We start from the raw sequence: 17,062 nt of genomic DNA, 5'->3' as shown, positions 1-17,062 counted from the left end.
TATCTATATGGCAGAAAATTTGTGATTCATACAGACCACAAACCTCTCATAGGTTTATTCCATGAGATGAAAGCAGTACCACAGATGGCTTCACAAAGGATCATGAGATGGACTGTTTTGTTGAGAGCTTACGAGTATGTTATCACATACAGAGCCGGTAAAGATCATGGTAATGCAGATGCGCTCAGTCGTCTGCCATTGCCGGAGACACCCAAAGATCCATCATCTGAGGAAGTGGTGTTAATGCTGGAGCAAGAACAGCTTCCACTGATGACATCACACCAACTGCAGAAATGGACAACAAAAGACCCCTTTCTTTCCAGAGTACGTGAGTACATTTTGAGAGGGTGGCCCAACAATCTAGATAAGGACTTTTTACCCTATAAACAAAGACAACTTGGGTTGAGTGTGCAAGGCGGATGTGTGAGGTGGGGAGCCCGCATTGTGATACCAGAGAGGGGAAGAGCTTCCATGATGGAACAGTTACATCAGTCACATCCCGGGATGAGCCGTATGAAAGGACTGGCAAGAGGATATATGTGGTGGCCGCAAATGGACAATGATGTGGAAAATATGGTAAAATCATGCACCACATGCCAAGAACACAGAAAGGCACCTGCCTGTGCACCGCTCCATCCCTGGGAGTGGCCTGAGAAGCCATGGAGGAGACTTCACATTGATTATGCGGGTCCATTCATGGGAAAGATGTTTTTAGTTATTGTGGATGCGCATTCCAAGTGGCTTGACGTTTATCCAGTCAACTCAGCAATGTCAGCAGCAACAGTAAACAGTTTGAGAAACAGTTTCAGTACACATGGTATTCCAGAAATGATTGTGTCTGATAATGCCCAGTGTTTTGTGAGTGAGCAAACCAAGGAATTTATGGCACGAAATGGAATCACACACGTCACTTCTGCGCCGTTCCATCCCTCATCTAACGGGTTGGCGGAAAGAGCTGTACAAACCTTTAAAGGACTTATGAAAAAAAGTGCCGGGGAAAATCTGGAGACAAAACTGAACAGAGTTTTGTTTAGTTACCGCATCACTCCACAGTCAACAACTGGACTGTCGCCTGCTGAGATGATGATGGGAAGGAAGTTGAGGTGTACACTTCATACACCCTGATATGAAGCAGAGAGTGGCAGCAAAACAGGCAAGTCAAAAAGCTTATCATGACAGACACGCCAAGGAACGCAGTTTTGTTGCTGGAGACACTGTCTACACCAAGAATTATGGGGCAGGCCCAAAATGGATACCGGGACTCATAGAGGAGTCCACGGGACCGGTGTCGTATACAGTGCTGCTGGGAAACGGGAAGATAATTCGGCGACATGTGGATCAACTGTTCGACAGGACCGGAGATGCGTCTGTTCGGCTACGGGACTCGACAAGGGAGGAGAGCTGTGTGTTGCCAGCGCCAATAACTTGTGCACGGAGAGAGGAGGAGAGTTCATCACAAGTGGAGAACGAGGTTGGGCCTCCGGTGCTGCTAGAGGAAGAGTGCAGTGAGGCCAGCAGTGCGCCAACACATGAGTTGCGGCGATCTCAACGAAACAAGAGACCTCCTTCCTATCTGACAGATTTTGTGATGTAAAATATGTGCCAAAGGAAAAAAAAAAAAAAAGAGGTGTGACTGTTATGTAGTTTACATTGGAGTGGCAGAGTTTTGGGCTGAGTAGTCTTTTGTTAGTAATGACATGGCTAAACATGCTTACACGTACGTATATTTTGAGTTTAACTGTTTATAGTATGTTTCAGATTTAAGAAGGGAGGGATGTTACATAGTGGTTAGGCGGAGTTACAGATTGTTGCCAATAGAGGGTGCTAGTGGTTTATATGTCAGAGTTAGGAAGGTCTGTGAATTCAGTAACAACAACCGTCAGTCAGACCTGTTGTATGATGTTAAGTGCTGCATTAAAGAGAGCCGTTGTGCGTGCATATCTTCATTGATATCTCAAGATATCACAGTACCTTTGTGATTCAGTGTTAACAGAAGTGCCTGCACCGACAGGCAGGGCGGGACAAAGACCAGGAACCTTCTCGAGGTGTCCCGCGAAGGGCTTCTTCATGGAGGAGCCCTGCAAATCCTGGTTACTACACTCAGACTCGCGTCGTGGGAGGCGCCCTTTTCCCTGATCGGAGCTGCACCGCCCATCCTGCATCTCCGATCTCTTCTTCTTAGGGCGGGCGACATCGACTGTGCCGCCTGTCTATGGGGTTTTCCCCCCACGCACTCATGTTATATGATTCATCTAGAGTCATGTATAAAACATAACAAAAGTAGTGTAAAGGCGTTGACTTTGGTATGTGTATGTTCTCACTACTTTTCACAATTAACAAGGCCTCTGTCTGAGCTGGCATGGCTGGACGAGACTGAATCTGCGTGCCCTCAGTACTGTCGACATCTAGAGTCTATACTAGAGTATGTCTATTAAGGCTAAATTTGGTGACCTTTCTACGAGGTCTTAGCCCAAATCATAATACACTATCCCCTATTTGTCCCATTACTCTATCTGACAAGGTGCGTCACTCGACAGAGGGATTGAACAGTTGGGTCTTTCAACGCATGAGCTTATTCTTTGGCCAAGGAATTGCATTCAATTAGCATTTCCAAAAACCATGACCATGTCCCACGGTGAGCTTGAACCACCAACCTTTCAGCTAACAGCCGAACACACTCACCGATTGCGCCACAGAGACATGTGCAGGGGATATTTACTGTTAAGATTTTACACATATAAGCCAAATCTTTGCCAAAGTATTGCCATGAAATGGCACTCAGAATCCTTTGAGTTGGTCCCAGGTGAACTTGAACCACTAACCCTTCAGTTCACAACCAAATGCGCAAACCAATAACAAATTTGAAAACCATAATTCTTGTGCGCATCCCTGGGTGGGATTGAATCCACCAACCTTTCAGTTAACAGCCGAACAGGCTCACCGATTGCACCACAGAGACATGTACAATAGGATATCTATTCTTAAGATTTAACACATATAAGCCAATTCTTTGCCAAAGTCATTGCAGCAAAAGGGCACTCAGAAACCCTTGTCTTGGTCCCAGGTGAGCTTGAACCACTTAACCTTCAGTTAACAACCGAATGCGCAAACCGATACCAAATTTGAAAACCATAATGGTTGTGTACGTCCCTGGGTGGGCTTGAACCACCAACCTTTCAGTTAACAGCCGAACGCGCTCACCGATTGCGCCACAGAGACATGTCGACTGCTGAGATTTTACTCATATTAACCAATTCTTTGCCAAAGGATTTGCCACGAAGAGCACACAGAATCCCTTGACTTTGTCCCAGGTGAACTTGAACCACCAACCCTTCAGTTCACAACCGAATGTGCAAACCGATACCAAATTTGATAACCAAAATGTTAGTGCACGTCCCTGGGTGGGCTTGAACCACCAACCTTTCAGTTAACAGCCGAACGCGCTCACCAATTGCGCCACAGAGACATGTCTACTGCTAAGATTTTACACATATTAGCCAATTCTTTGCCAAAGGATTTGCCACAAAGGGCACACAGAATCCCTTGACTTTGTCCCAGGTGAACTTGAACCACCAACCCTTCAGTTCACAACCGAATGTGCAAACCAATACAAAATTTGACAACCAAAATCTTGTGCCCATCCATGGGTGGGCTTGAGCCACCAACCTTTCAGTTAACAGCCGAACGCGCTCACCAATTGCGCCACAGAGACATGTCTACTGCTAAGATTTTACACATATTAGCCAATTCTTTGCCAAAGGATTTGCCACAAAGGGCACACAGAATCCCTTGACTTTGTCCCAGGTGAACTTGAACCACCAACCCTTCAGTTCACAACCGAATGTGCAAACCAATACAAAATTTGACAACCAAAATCTTGTGCCCATCCCTGGGTGGGCTTGAGCCACCAACCTTTCAGTTAACAGCCGAACGCGCTCACCGATTGCGCCACAGAGACATGTCTACTGCTGAGATTTTACACATATTAGCCAATTCTTTGACAAAGGAGTTGCCACGAAGAGCACTCAGAATCCCTTGACTTTGTCCCAGTGAACTTGAACCACCAACCCTTCAGTTCACAAACGAATGAGCAAAGCTAAATTAAATTTGAAAACTGAAGTCCACGCGAGCGTCCCTGGGGGGGCTTGAACCACCAACCTTTCAGTTAACAGCCGAACGCGCTCACTGATTGCGCTACAGAGACATGTACAATAGGATATCTATTGTTAAGATTTTACACATATAAGCCAATTCTTTGCCAAAGTCATTGCAGCAAAAGGGCACTCAGAAACCCTTGTCTTGGTCGCAGGTGAGCTTGAACCACTTAACCTTCAGTTCACAACCGAATGCGCAAACCAATACCAAATTTGAAAACCATAATGCTTGTGCACGTCCCTGGGTGGGCTTGAACCACCAACCTTTCAGTTAACAGCCGAACGCGCTCACTGATTGCGCTACAGAGACATGTACAATAGGATATCTATTGTTAAGATTTTACACATATAAGCCAATTCTTTGCCAAAGTCATTGCAGCAAAAGTGCCCTCAGAAACCCTTGTCTTGGTCCCAGGTGAGCTTGAACCACCAACCCTTCAGTTCACAACCGAATGTGCAAACCGATACAAAATTTGATAACCAAAAGCTTGTGCACGTCCCTGGGTGGGCTTGAACCACCAACCTTTCAGTTAACAGCCGAACGCGCTCACCGATTGCGCCACAGAGACATGTCTACTGCTAAGATTTTACACATATTAGCCAATTCTTTGCCAAAGGAGTTGCCACGAAGAGCACTCAGAATCCCTTGACTTTGTCCCAGTGAACTTGAACCACCAACCCTTCAGTTCACAAACGAATGAGCAAAGCTATATTAAATTTGAAAACTGAAGTCCTCGCGAGCGTCCCTGGGTGGGATTGAACCACCAACCTTTCAGTTAACAGCCGAACGCGCTCACCGATTGCGCCACAGAGACATGTACAATAGGATATCTATTGTTAAGATTTTACACATATAAGCCAATTCTTTGCCAAAGTCATTTCAGCAAAAGGGCACTCAGAAACCCTCGTCTTGGTCCCAGGTGAGCTTGAACCACTTAACCTTCAGTTCACAACCGAATGCGCAAACCAATACCAAATTTGAAAACCATAATGCCTGTGTACGTCCCTGGGTGGGCTTGAACCACCAACCTTTCAGTTAACAGCCGAACGCGCTCACCGATTGCGCCACAGAGACATGTCCACTGCTAAGATTTTACACATATTAGCCAATTCTTTGCCAAAGGAGTTGCCACAAAGAGCACTCAGAATCCCTTGACTTTGTCCCAGTGAACTTGAACCACCAAGCCTTCAGTTCACAAACGAATGAGCAAAGCTATATTAAATTTGAAAACTGAAGTCCACGCAAGCGTCCCTGGGTGGGCTTGAACCACCAACCTTCCAGTTAACAGCCGAACGCGCTCACCGATTGCGCCACAGAGACATGTCTACTGCTAAGATTTTACACATATTAGCCAATTCTTTGCCAAAGGATTTGCCACGAAGAGCACTCGGAATCCCTTGACTTTGTCCCAGGTGAACTTGAACCACCAACCCTTCAGTTCACAACCGAATGTGCAAACCGATACCAAATTTGATAACCAAAATGCTTGTGCACGTACCTGGGTGGGATTGAACCACCAACCTTTCAGTTAACAGCCGAACGCGCTCACCGATTGCGCCACAGAGACATGTCTACAGCTAGGATTTTACACATATTAGCCAATTCTTTGCCAAAGGATTTGCCACGAACAGCACTCAGAATCCCTTGACTTTGTCCCAGGTGAACTTGAACCACCAACCCTTCAGTTCACAACCGAATGTGCAAACCGATATCAAATTTGATAACCAAAATCCTTTTGTGCGTCCCTGGATGGGCTTGAACCACCAAACTTTCAGTTACTCGCTGAACGCGCTCACCAATTGCGCCACAGAGACATATGCAGGGGATTACTAATATTACATTAGACACATATATCCCAATTCTTCGCCAAGAAACGGCACTCAGAAACCCTTGACTTTGTACCAGGTGAACATGAACCACCAACCCTTCAGTTCACAAACGAATTAGCAAAGCTATATTAAATTTGAAAACTGAAGTCCACGCGTGCGTCCCTGGGTGGGGTTGAACCACCAACCTTTCAGTTAACAGCCGAACGCGCTCACCGATTGCGCCACAGAGACATGTAAAATAGGATATCTATTGTTAAGTTTTTACACATATAAGCCAATTCTTTGCCAAAGTCATTGCAGCAAAAGGGCACTCAGAAACCCTTGTCTTGGTCCCAGGTGAGCTTGAACCACTAAACCTTCAGTTCACAACCGAATGCGCAAACCAAGACCAAATTTGAAAACCATAATGCTTGTGTACGTCCCTGGGTGGGCTTGAACCACCAACCTTTCAGTTAACAGCCGAACGCGCTCACCGATTGCGCCACAGAGACATGTACAATAGGATATCTATTGTTAAGATTTTACACATATAAGCCAATTCTTGGCCAAAGTCATTTCAGCAATAGGGCACTCAGAAACCCTCGTCTTGGTCCCAGGTGAGCTTGAACCACTTAACCTTCAGTTCACAACCGAATGCGCAAACCAATACCAAATTTGAAAACCATAATGCTTGTGTACGTCCCTGGGTGGGCTTGAACCACCAACCTTCCAGTTAACAGCCGAACGCGCTCACCGATTGCGCCACAGAGACATGTAAAATAGGATATCTATTGTTAAGATTTTACACATATTAGCCAATTCTTTGCCAAAGGATTTGCCACGAAGAGCACTCGGAATCCCTTGACTTTGTCCCAGGTGAACTTGAACCACCAACCCTTCAGTTCACAACCGAATGTGCAAACCGATACCAAATTTGATAACCAAAATGCTTGTGCACGTACCTGGGTGGGCTTGAACCACCAACCTTTCAGTTAACAGCCGAACGCGCTCACCGATTGCGCCACAGAGACATGTCTGCAGCTAGGATTTTACACATATTAGCCAATTCTTTGCCAAAGGATTTTCCACAAACAGCACTGAGAATCCCTTGACTTTGTACCAGGTGAACATGAACCACCAACCCTTCAGTTCACAAACGAATTAGCAAAGCTATATTAAATTTGAAAACTGAAGTCCACGCGTGCGTCCCTGGGTGGGCTTGAACCACCAACCTTTCAGTTAACAGCCGAACGTGCTCACCGATTGCGCCACAGAGACATGTAAAATAGGATATCTATTGTTAAGATTTTACACATATAAGCCAATTCTTTGCCAAAGTCATTGCAGCAAAAGGGCACTCAGAAACCCTTGTCTTGGTCCCAGGTGAGCTTGAACCACTAAACCTTCAGTTCACAACCGAATGCGCAAACCAAGACCAAATTTGAAAACCATAATGCTTGTGCACGTCCCTGGGTGGTCTTGAACCACCAACCTTTCAGTTAACAGCCGAACGCGCTCACCGATTGCGCCACAGAGACATGTACAATAGGATATGTATTGTTAAGATTTTACACATATAAGCCAATTCTTTGCCAAAGGAGTTGCCACGAAGAGCACTCAGAATCCCTTGACTTTGTCCCAGTGAACTTGAACCACCAACCCTTCAGTTCACAAACGAATGAGCAAAGCTATATTAAATTTAAAAACTGAAGTCCACTCGTGCGTCCCTGGGTGGGTTTGAACCACCAACCTTTCAGTTAACAGCCGAACGCGCTCACCGATTGCGCCACAGAGACATGTCTACTGCTAAGATTTTACACATATTAGCAAATTCTTTGCCAAAGGATTTGCCACGAAGAGCACTCGGAATCCCTTGACTTTGTCCCAGGTGAACTTGAACCACCAACCCTTCAGTTCACAACCGAATGTGCAAACCGATACAAAATTTGATCACCAAAATCCTTGTGTGCGTCCTGTTGGAATTTAGCTTCATATCAATGTTAGAATTTAACTTTAACCCAATGTAAACTCAAATTAGTAATCCGACTCCAATTCGCGACCTTACCCAACTCTCACTCATCCAACAATATGCGCGCTCGTTCTGCAATAGAAAGGTATCAGGAAGCCGGCATTTTCACGCACAAGTGGGTTTATTCTCAATACACAGATTTCTACATGGCACCTGGGTCTCGGATCCCTCTCAATACAACTTTACACCTCTCTTGCCACCAGCGAATGTGTTCTACCTCCGAGTTGCCCAGTAATGATTCATACTATACAATATGCAAATGGCACAGAGACAAAGGCATCCTGGCATGATTCTATTGGCTATGTGTATCCTGCAGTTAACTTTAGCTTGTTCTCATTGGTCTTTCTTCTCCCGCCGAATCCCGTGGCGACTCCTCCTGCTTGTGCTATCCCCGATGGCCTCTCCTTCGTCCACTGGTCCCGGAGTCATCTCGTCTCGCTCAGCACCGTCTGCTTCTAAAACATTCCATTCCTGCACAACCCCCGCAACCAGTTTCGCTTCACCAGTCACACTCTCAGCATTTTACAATATCACATTTTCATACATTGGATGCACCAACATCTAATGAACTATGTTAAGCTCAAACTCTTATATTCCTTTAATAGTCAAATGTATGAAATCCTTTAAGTGTAACCGAAGTTTAGACAATGCTAATGACAAGACCCTCAGGAGAGGAATGCAGGAAGATTGGATCACAGCTGCACCACAGGAGGTGTGAACGAGACCCCTCTGAAACAATGGACTTCCATGCCAGGATCACAAAAGTGGCTCCTAGCAGTCTACCCTTTGCTCTGTTTTAGATTGACTGCCATTTACATTATCCTTTAGTCCCTGGATGGGCTTGAACCACCAAACTTTCAGTTACTCGCTGAACGCGCTCACCGATTGCGCCACAGAGACATGTCTTCTGGTAAGATTTTACACATATTAGCCAATTCTTTGCCAAAGGAGTTGCCACGAAGAGCACTCCGAATGAATCCCTTGACTTTGTCCCAGTGAACTTGAACCACCAACCCTTCAGTTCACAAATGAATGAGCAAAGCTATATTAAATTTGAAAACTGAAGTCCATGCGAGCGTCCTTGGGTGGGCTTGAACCACCAACCTTTCAGTTAACAGCCGAACGCTCTCACCGATTGCGCCACAGAGACATGTCTACTGCTAAGATTTTACACATATTAGCCAATTCTTTGCCAAAGGAGTTGCCACGAAGAGCACTCAGAATCCCTTGACTTTGTCCCAGTGAACTTGAACCACCAACCCTTCAGTTCACAAACGAATGAGCAAAGCTATATTAAATTTGAAAACTGAAGTCCTCGCGAGCGTCCCTGGGTGGGCTTGAACCAGCAACCTTTCAGTTAACAGCCGAACGCGCTCACCGATTGCGCCACAGAGACATGTACAATAGGATATCTATTGTTAAGATTTTACACATATAAGCCAATTCTTTGCCAAAGGAGTTGCCACGAAGAGCACTCAGAATCCCTTGACTTTGTCCCAGTGAACTTGAACCACCAACCCTTCAGTTCACAAACGAATGAGCAAAACTATATTAAATTTAAAAACTGAAGTCCACTCGTGCGTCCCTGGGTGGGCTTGAACCACCAACCTTTCAGTTAACAGCCGAACGCGCTCACCGATTGCGCGACAGAGACATGTAAAATAGGATATCTATTGTTAAGATTTTACACATATAAGCCAATTCTTTGCCAAAGTCATTGCAGCAAAAGGGCACTCAGAAACCCTTGTCTTGGTCCCAGGTGAGCTTGAACCACAAAACCTTCAGTTCACAACCGAATGTGCAAACCAATACCAAATTTGAAAACCATAATGCTTGTGCACGTCGCTGGGTGGGCTTGAACCACCAACCTTTCAGTTAACAGCCGAACGCGCTCACCGATTGCGCCACAGAGACATGTCTACTGCTAAGATTTTACACATATTAGCCAATTCTTTGCCAAAGGAGTTGCCACGAAGAGCACTCAGAATCCCTTGACTTTGTCCCAGTGAACTTGAACCACCAAGCCTTCAGTTCACAAACGAATGAGCAAAGCTATATTAAATTTGAAAACTGAAGTCCACGCAAGCGTCCCTGGGTGGGCTTGAACCACCAACCTTCCAGTTAACAGCCGAACGCGCTCACCGATTGCGCCACAGAGACATGTCTACTGCTAAGATTTTACACATATTAGCCAATTCTTTGCCAAAGGATTTGCCACGAAGAGCACTCGGAATCCCTTGACTTTGTCCCAGGTGAACTTGAACCACCAACCCTTCAGTTCACAACCGAATGTGCAAACCGATACCAAATTTGATAACCAAAATGCTTGTGCACGTACCTGGGTGGGCTTGAACCACCAACCTTTCAGTTAACAGCCGAACGCGCTCACCGATTGCGCCACAGAGACATGTCTACAGCTAGGATTTTACACATATTAGCCAATTCTTTGCCAAAGGATTTGCCACGAACAGCACTCAGAATCCCTTGACTTTGTCCCAGGTGAACTTGAACCACCAACCCTTCAGTTCACAAACGAATGAGCAAAGCTATATTAAATTTGAAAACTGAAGTCCTCGCGAGCGTCCCTGGGTGGTCTTGAACCACCAACCTTGCAGTTAACAGCCGAACGCGCTCACCGATTGCGCCACAGAGACATGTACAATAGGATATGTATTGTTAAGATTTTACACATATAAGCCAATTCTTTGCCAAAGGAGTTGCCACGAAGAGCACTCAGAATCCCTTGACTTTGTCCCAGTGAACTTGAACCACCAACCCTTCAGTTCACAAACGAATGAGCAAAGCTATATTAAATTTAAAAACTGAAGTCCACTCGTGCGCCCCTGGGTGGGCTTGAACCACCAACCTTTCAGTTAACAGCCGAACGCGCTCACCGATTGCGCCACAGAGACATGTCCACTGCTAAGATTTTACACATATTAGCCAATTCTTTGCCAAAGGAGTTGCCACGAAGAGCACTCAGAATCCCTTGACTTTGTCCCAGTGAACTTGAACCACCAAGCCTTCAGTTCACAAACGAATGAGCAAAGCTATATTAAATTTGAAAACTGAAGTCCACGCAAGCGTCCCTGGGTGGGCTTGAACCACCAACCTTTCCGTTAACAGCCGAACGCGCTCACCGATTGCGCCACAGAGACATGTCTACAGCTAGGATTTTACACATATTAGCCAATTCTTTGCCAAAGGATTTTCCACGAACAGCACTCAGAATCCCTTGACTTTGTCCCAGGTGAACTTGAACCACCAACCCTTCAGTTCACAACCGAATGTGCAAACCGATATCAAATTTGATAACCAAAATCCTTGTGTGCGTCCCTGGATGGGCTTGAACCACCAAACTTTCAGTTACTCGCTGAACGCGCTCACCAATTGCGCCACAGAGACATATGCAGGGGATTACTAATATTACATTAGACACATATATCCCAATTCTTCGCCAAGAAACGGCACTCAGAAACCCTTGACTTTGTACCAGGTGAACATGAACCACCAACCCTTCAGTTCACAAACGAATTAGCAAAGCTATATTAAATTTGAAAACTGAAGTCCACGCGTGCGTCCCTGGGTGGGCTTGAACCACCAACCTTTCAGTTAACAGCCGAACGCGCTCACCGATTGCGCCACAGAGACATGTAAAATAGGATATCTATTGTTAAGATTTTACACATATAAGCCAATTCTTTGCCAAAGTCATTGCAGCAAAAGGGCACTCAGAAACCCTTGTCTTGGTCCCAGGTGAGCTTGAACCACTAAACCTTCAGTTCACAACCGAATGCGCAAACCAATACCAAATTTGAAAACCATAATGCTTGTGCACGTCCCTGGGTGGGCTTGAACCACCAACCTTTCAGTTAACAGCCGAACGCGCTCACCGATTGCGCCACAGAGACATGTACAATAGGGTATCTATTGTTAAGATTTTACACATATAAGCCAATTCTTGGCCAAAGTCATTTCAGCAATAGGGCACTCAGAAACCCTCGTCTTGGTCCCAGGTGAGCTTGAACCACTTAACCTTCAGTTCACAACCGAATGCGCAAACCAATACCAAATTTGAAAACCATAATGCTTGTGTACGTCCCTGGGTGGGCTTGAACCACCAACCTTTCAGTTAACAGCCGAACGCGCTCACCAATTGCGCCACAGAGACATGTCCACTGCTCAGATTTTACACATATTAGCCAATTCTTTGCCAAAGGAGTTGCCACGAAGAGCACTCAGAATCCCTTGACTTTGTCCCAGTGAACTTGAACCACCAAGCCTTCAGTTCACAAACGAATGAGCAAAGCTATATTAAATTTGAAAACTGAAGTCCACGCAAGCGTCCCTGGGTGGGCTTGAACCACCAACCTTCCAGTTAACAGCCGAACGCGCTCACCGATTGCGCCACAGAGACATTTACCATAGGATATCTATTGTTAAGATTTTACACATATAAGCCAATTCTTTGCCAAAGTCATTGAAGCAAAAGGGAACTCAGAAACCCTTGTCTTTGTCCCAGGTGAGCTTGAACCACTTAACCTTCAGTTCACAACCGAATGTGCAAAACAATACCAAATTTTATAACCAAAATGCTTGTGCACGTCCCTGGGTGGGCTTGAACCACCAACCTTTCAGTTAACAGCCGAACGCGCTCACCGATTGCGCCACAGATACATGTCTACAGCTAGGATTTTACACATATTAGCCAATTCTTTGCCAAAGGATTTGCCACGAACAGCACTCAGAATCCCTTGACTTTGTCCCAGGTGAACTTGAACCACCAACCCTTCAGTTCACAACCGAATGTGCAAACCGATATAAAATTTGATAACCAAAATCCTTGTGTGCGTCCCTGGATGGGCTTGAACCACCAAACTTTCAGTTACTCGCTGAACGCGCTCACCAATTGTGCCACAGAGACATATGCAGGGGATTACTAATATTACATTAGACACATATATCCCAATTCTTCGCCAAGAAACGGCACTCAGAAACCCTTGACTTTGTACCAGGTGAACATGAACCACCAACCCTTCAGTTCACAAACGAATTAGCAAAGCTATATTAAATTTGAAAACTGAAGTCCACGCGTGCGTCCCTGGGTGGGCTTGAACCACCAACCTTTCAGTTAACAGCCGAACGCGCTCACCGATTGCGCCACAGAGACATGTCCACTGCTAAGATTTTACACATATTAGCCAATTCTTTGCCAAAGGAGTTGCCACGAAGAGCACTCAGAATCCCTTGACTTTGTCCCAGTGAACTTGAACCACCAAGCCTTCAGTTCACAAACGAATGAGCAAAGCTATATTAAATTTGAAAACTGAAGTCCACGCAAGCGTCCCTGGGTGGGCTTGAACCACCAACCTTTCAGTTAACAGCCGAACGCGCTCACCGATTGCGCCACAGAGACATGTCTACAGCTAGGATTTTACACATATTAGCCAATTCTTTGCCAAAGGATTTTCCACGAACAGCACTCAGAATCCCTTGACTTTGTCCCAGGTGAACTTGAACCACCAACCCTTCAGTTCACAACCGAATGTGCAAACCGATATCAAATTTGATAACCAAAATCCTTGTGTGCGTCCCTGGATGGGCTTGAACATCCAAACTTTCAGTTACTCGCTGAACGCGCTCACCAATTGCGCCACAGAGACATATGCAGGGGATTACTAATATTACATTAGACACATATATCCCAATTCTTCGCCAAGAAACGGCACTCAGAAACCCTTGACTTTGTACCAGGTGAACATGAACCACCAACCCTTCAGTTCACAAACGAATTAGCAAAGCTATATTAAATTTGAAAACTGAAGTCCACGCGTGCGTCCCTGGGTGGGCTTGAACCACCAACCTTTCAGTTAACAGCCGAACGCGCTCACCGATTGCGCCACAGAGACATGTAAAATAGGATATCTATTGTTAAGATTTTACACATATAAGCCAATTCTTTGCCAAAGTCATTGCAGCAAAAGGGCACTCAGAAACCCTTGTCTTGGTCCCAGGTGAGCTTGAACCACTAAACCTTCGGTTCACAACCGAATGCGCAAACCAATACCAAATTTGAAAACCATAATGCTTGTGCACGTCCCTGGGTGGGCTTGAACCACCAACCTTGCAGTTAACAGCCGAACGCGCTCACCGATTGCGCCACAGAGACATGTACAATAGGGTATCTATTGTTAAGATTTTACACATATAAGCCAATTCTTGGCCAAAGTCATTTTAGCAATAGGGCACTCAGAAACCCTCGTCTTGGTCCCAGGTGAGCTTGAACCACTTAACCTTCAGTTCACAACCGAATGCGCAAACCAATACCAAATTTGAAAACCATAATGCTTGTGTACGTCCCTGGGTGGGCTTGAACCACCAACCTTTCAGTTAACAGCCGAACGCGCTCACCGATTGCGCCACAGAGACATGTCCACTGCTAAGATTTTACACATATTAGCCAATTCTTTGCCAAAGGAGTTGCCACGAAGAGCACTCAGAATCCCTTGACTTTGTCCCAGTGAACTTGAACCACCAAGCCTTCAGTTCACAAACGAATGAGCAAAGCTATATTAAATTTGAAAACTGAAGTCCACGCAAGCGTCCCTGGGTGGGCTTGAACCACCAACCTTCCAGTTAACAGCCGAACACGGTCACCGATTGCGCCACAGAGACATGTCTACTGCTAAGATTTTACACATATTAGCCAATTCTTTGCCAAAGGATTTGCCACGAAGAGCACTCGGAATCCCTTGACTTTGTCCCAGGTGAACTTGAACCACCAACCCTTCAGTTCACAACCGAATGTGCAAACCGATACCAAATTTGATAACCAAAATGCTTGTGTACGTACCTGGGTGGGCTTGAACCACCAACCTTTCAGTTAACAGCCGAACGCGGTCACCGATTGCGCCACAGAGACATGTCTACTGCTAAGATTTTACACATATTAGCCAATTCTTTGCCAAAGGATTTGCCACGAAGAGCACTCGGAATCCCTTGACTTTGTCCCAGGTGAACTTGAACCACCAACCCTTCAGTTCACAACCGAATGTGCAAACCGATACCAAATTTGATAACCAAAATGCTTGTGCACGTACCTGGGTGGGCTTGAACCACCAACCTTTCAGTTAACAGCCAAACGCTCTCACCGATTGCGCCACAGAGACATTTACCATAGGAAATCTATTGTTAAGATTTTACACATATAAGCCAATTCTTTGCCAAAGTCATTGAAGCAAAAGGGAACTCAGAAACCCTTGTCTTTGTCCCAGGTGAGCTTGAACCACTTAACCTTCAGTTCACAACCGAATGTGCAAACCGATACCAAATTTGATAACCAATATCTTGTGCACGTCCCTGGGTGGGCTTGAACCACCAACCTTTCAGTTAACAGTCGAACGCGCTCACCGATTGCGCCACAGAGACATGTCTACTGTTAAGATTTCACACATATTAGCCAATTCTTTGCCAAAGGAGTTGCCACGAAGAGCACTCAGAATCCCTTGACTTTGTCCCAGTGAACTTGAACCACCAACCCTTCAGTTCACAACCGAATGTGCAAAACAATACCAAATTTTATAACCAAAATGCTTGTGCACGTCCCTGGGTGGGCTTGAACCACCAACCTTTCAGTTAACAGCCGAACGCGCTCACCGATTGCGCCACAGAGACATGTCTACAGCTAGGATTTTACACATATTAGCCAATTCTTTGCCAAAGGATTTGCCACGAACAGCACTCAGAATCCCTTGACTTTGTCCCAGGTGAACTTGAACCACCAACCCTTCAGTTCACAACCGAATGTGCAAACCGATATAAAATTTGATAACCAAAATCCTTGTGTGCGTCCCTGGATGGGCTTGAACCACCAAACTTTCAGTTACTCGCTGAACGCGCTCACCAATTGTGCCACAGAGACATATGCAGGGGATTACTAATATTACATTAGACACATATATCCCAATTCTTCGCCAAGAAACGGCACTCAGAAACCCTTGACTTTGTACCAGGTGAACATGAACCACCAACCCTTCAGTTCACAAACGAATTAGCAAAGCTATATTAAATTTGAAAACTGAAGTCCACGCGTGCGTCCCTGGGTGGGCTTGAACCACCAACCTTTCAGTTAACAGCCGAACGCGCTCACCGATTGCGCCACAGAGACATGTAAAATAGGATATCTATTGTTAAGATTTTACACATATAAGCCAATTCTTTGCCAAAGTCATTGCAGCAAAAGGGCACTCAGAAACCCTTGTCTTGGTCCCAGGTGAGCTTGAACCACTAAACCTTCAGTTCACAACCGAATGCGCAAACCAAGACCAAATTTGAAAACCATAATGCTTGTGCACGTCCCTGGGTGGGATTGAACCACCAACCTTTCAGTTAACAGCCGAACGCGCTCACCGATTGCGCCACAGAGACATGTCTACTGCTAAGATTTTACACATATTAGCCAATTCTTTGCCAAAGGAGTTGCCACGAAGAGCACTCAGAATCCCTTGACTTTGTCCCAGTGAACTTGAACCACCAACCCTTCAGTTCACAAACGAATGAGCAAAGCTATATTAAATTTGAAAACTGAAGTCCTCGCGAGCGTCCCTGGGTGGTCTTGAACCACCAACCTTGCAGTTAACAGCCGAACGCGCTCACCGATTGCGCCACAGAGACATGTACAATAGGATATGTGTTGTTAAGATTTTACACATATAAGCCAATTCTTTGCCAAAGGAGTTGCCACGAAGAGCACTCAGAATCCCTTGACTTTGTCCCAGTGAACTTGAACCACCAACCCTTCAGTTCACAAACGAATGAGCAAAGCTATATTAAATTTAAAAACTGAAGTCCACTCGTGCGCCCCTGGGTGGGCTTGAACCACCAACCTTTCAGTTAACAGCCGAACGCGCTCACCGATTGCGCCACAGAGACATGTCCACTGCTAAGATTTTACACATATTAGCCAATTCTTTGCCAAAGGAGTTGCCACGAAGAGCACTCAGAATCCCTTGACTTTGTCCCAGTGAACTTGAACCACCAAGCCTTCAGTTCACAAACGAATGAGCAAAGC

At 45.5% G+C, this 17,062-nt stretch overlaps 19 non-coding genes across 19 annotated transcripts; all 19 read right to left on the bottom strand.

Annotated features, from left to right (window-relative positions):
- Positions 1–3,145: 3,145 nt before the first annotated feature.
- trnan-guu (transfer RNA asparagine (anticodon GUU)) lies at positions 3,146–3,219 on the bottom strand. The gene has a single exon. It is a non-coding gene; the product is annotated as a tRNA-Asn (tRNA).
- A 173-nt stretch (positions 3,220–3,392) lies between these two features.
- On the bottom strand, positions 3,393–3,466 carry trnan-guu (transfer RNA asparagine (anticodon GUU)). The gene has a single exon. It is a non-coding gene; the product is annotated as a tRNA-Asn (tRNA).
- Positions 3,467–4,649: 1,183 nt separating this feature from the next.
- trnan-guu (transfer RNA asparagine (anticodon GUU)) lies at positions 4,650–4,723 on the bottom strand. Its single transcript has one exon. It is a non-coding gene; the product is annotated as a tRNA-Asn (tRNA).
- A 172-nt stretch (positions 4,724–4,895) lies between these two features.
- trnan-guu (transfer RNA asparagine (anticodon GUU)) lies at positions 4,896–4,969 on the bottom strand. The gene has a single exon. It is a non-coding gene; the product is annotated as a tRNA-Asn (tRNA).
- A 186-nt stretch (positions 4,970–5,155) lies between these two features.
- trnan-guu (transfer RNA asparagine (anticodon GUU)) lies at positions 5,156–5,229 on the bottom strand. The gene has a single exon. It is a non-coding gene; the product is annotated as a tRNA-Asn (tRNA).
- A 666-nt stretch (positions 5,230–5,895) lies between these two features.
- trnat-agu (transfer RNA threonine (anticodon AGU)) lies at positions 5,896–5,969 on the bottom strand. Its single transcript has one exon. It is a non-coding gene; the product is annotated as a tRNA-Thr (tRNA).
- A 432-nt stretch (positions 5,970–6,401) lies between these two features.
- trnan-guu (transfer RNA asparagine (anticodon GUU)) lies at positions 6,402–6,475 on the bottom strand. The gene has a single exon. It is a non-coding gene; the product is annotated as a tRNA-Asn (tRNA).
- A 1,210-nt stretch (positions 6,476–7,685) lies between these two features.
- trnan-guu (transfer RNA asparagine (anticodon GUU)) lies at positions 7,686–7,759 on the bottom strand. The gene has a single exon. It is a non-coding gene; the product is annotated as a tRNA-Asn (tRNA).
- Positions 7,760–11,323: 3,564 nt separating this feature from the next.
- On the bottom strand, positions 11,324–11,397 carry trnat-agu (transfer RNA threonine (anticodon AGU)). The gene has a single exon. It is a non-coding gene; the product is annotated as a tRNA-Thr (tRNA).
- Positions 11,398–11,569: 172 nt separating this feature from the next.
- Positions 11,570–11,643, bottom strand: trnan-guu (transfer RNA asparagine (anticodon GUU)). The gene has a single exon. It is a non-coding gene; the product is annotated as a tRNA-Asn (tRNA).
- A 186-nt stretch (positions 11,644–11,829) lies between these two features.
- On the bottom strand, positions 11,830–11,903 carry trnan-guu (transfer RNA asparagine (anticodon GUU)). The gene has a single exon. It is a non-coding gene; the product is annotated as a tRNA-Asn (tRNA).
- Positions 11,904–12,089: 186 nt separating this feature from the next.
- On the bottom strand, positions 12,090–12,163 carry trnan-guu (transfer RNA asparagine (anticodon GUU)). Its single transcript has one exon. It is a non-coding gene; the product is annotated as a tRNA-Asn (tRNA).
- A 925-nt stretch (positions 12,164–13,088) lies between these two features.
- On the bottom strand, positions 13,089–13,162 carry trnan-guu (transfer RNA asparagine (anticodon GUU)). The gene has a single exon. It is a non-coding gene; the product is annotated as a tRNA-Asn (tRNA).
- Positions 13,163–13,334: 172 nt separating this feature from the next.
- trnan-guu (transfer RNA asparagine (anticodon GUU)) lies at positions 13,335–13,408 on the bottom strand. The gene has a single exon. It is a non-coding gene; the product is annotated as a tRNA-Asn (tRNA).
- A 419-nt stretch (positions 13,409–13,827) lies between these two features.
- Positions 13,828–13,901, bottom strand: trnan-guu (transfer RNA asparagine (anticodon GUU)). Its single transcript has one exon. It is a non-coding gene; the product is annotated as a tRNA-Asn (tRNA).
- A 446-nt stretch (positions 13,902–14,347) lies between these two features.
- On the bottom strand, positions 14,348–14,421 carry trnan-guu (transfer RNA asparagine (anticodon GUU)). Its single transcript has one exon. It is a non-coding gene; the product is annotated as a tRNA-Asn (tRNA).
- A 1,171-nt stretch (positions 14,422–15,592) lies between these two features.
- trnan-guu (transfer RNA asparagine (anticodon GUU)) lies at positions 15,593–15,666 on the bottom strand. The gene has a single exon. It is a non-coding gene; the product is annotated as a tRNA-Asn (tRNA).
- A 419-nt stretch (positions 15,667–16,085) lies between these two features.
- On the bottom strand, positions 16,086–16,159 carry trnan-guu (transfer RNA asparagine (anticodon GUU)). The gene has a single exon. It is a non-coding gene; the product is annotated as a tRNA-Asn (tRNA).
- Positions 16,160–16,345: 186 nt separating this feature from the next.
- On the bottom strand, positions 16,346–16,419 carry trnan-guu (transfer RNA asparagine (anticodon GUU)). The gene has a single exon. It is a non-coding gene; the product is annotated as a tRNA-Asn (tRNA).
- Between the last annotated feature and the right edge of the window lie 643 nt (positions 16,420–17,062).

Source organism: Idiotropiscis lumnitzeri, chromosome 16 (assembly GCF_059441095.1).
Source record: "Idiotropiscis lumnitzeri isolate Australia: NSW breed Sydney's pygmy pipehorse chromosome 16, RoL_Ilum_1.0, whole genome shotgun sequence".
Classification (NCBI taxonomy): domain Eukaryota; kingdom Metazoa; phylum Chordata; class Actinopteri; order Syngnathiformes; family Syngnathidae; genus Idiotropiscis; species Idiotropiscis lumnitzeri.
The sequence above is the reverse complement of the archived record's forward strand: the minus strand, read 5'-3'. Positions and strand labels throughout refer to the sequence as shown.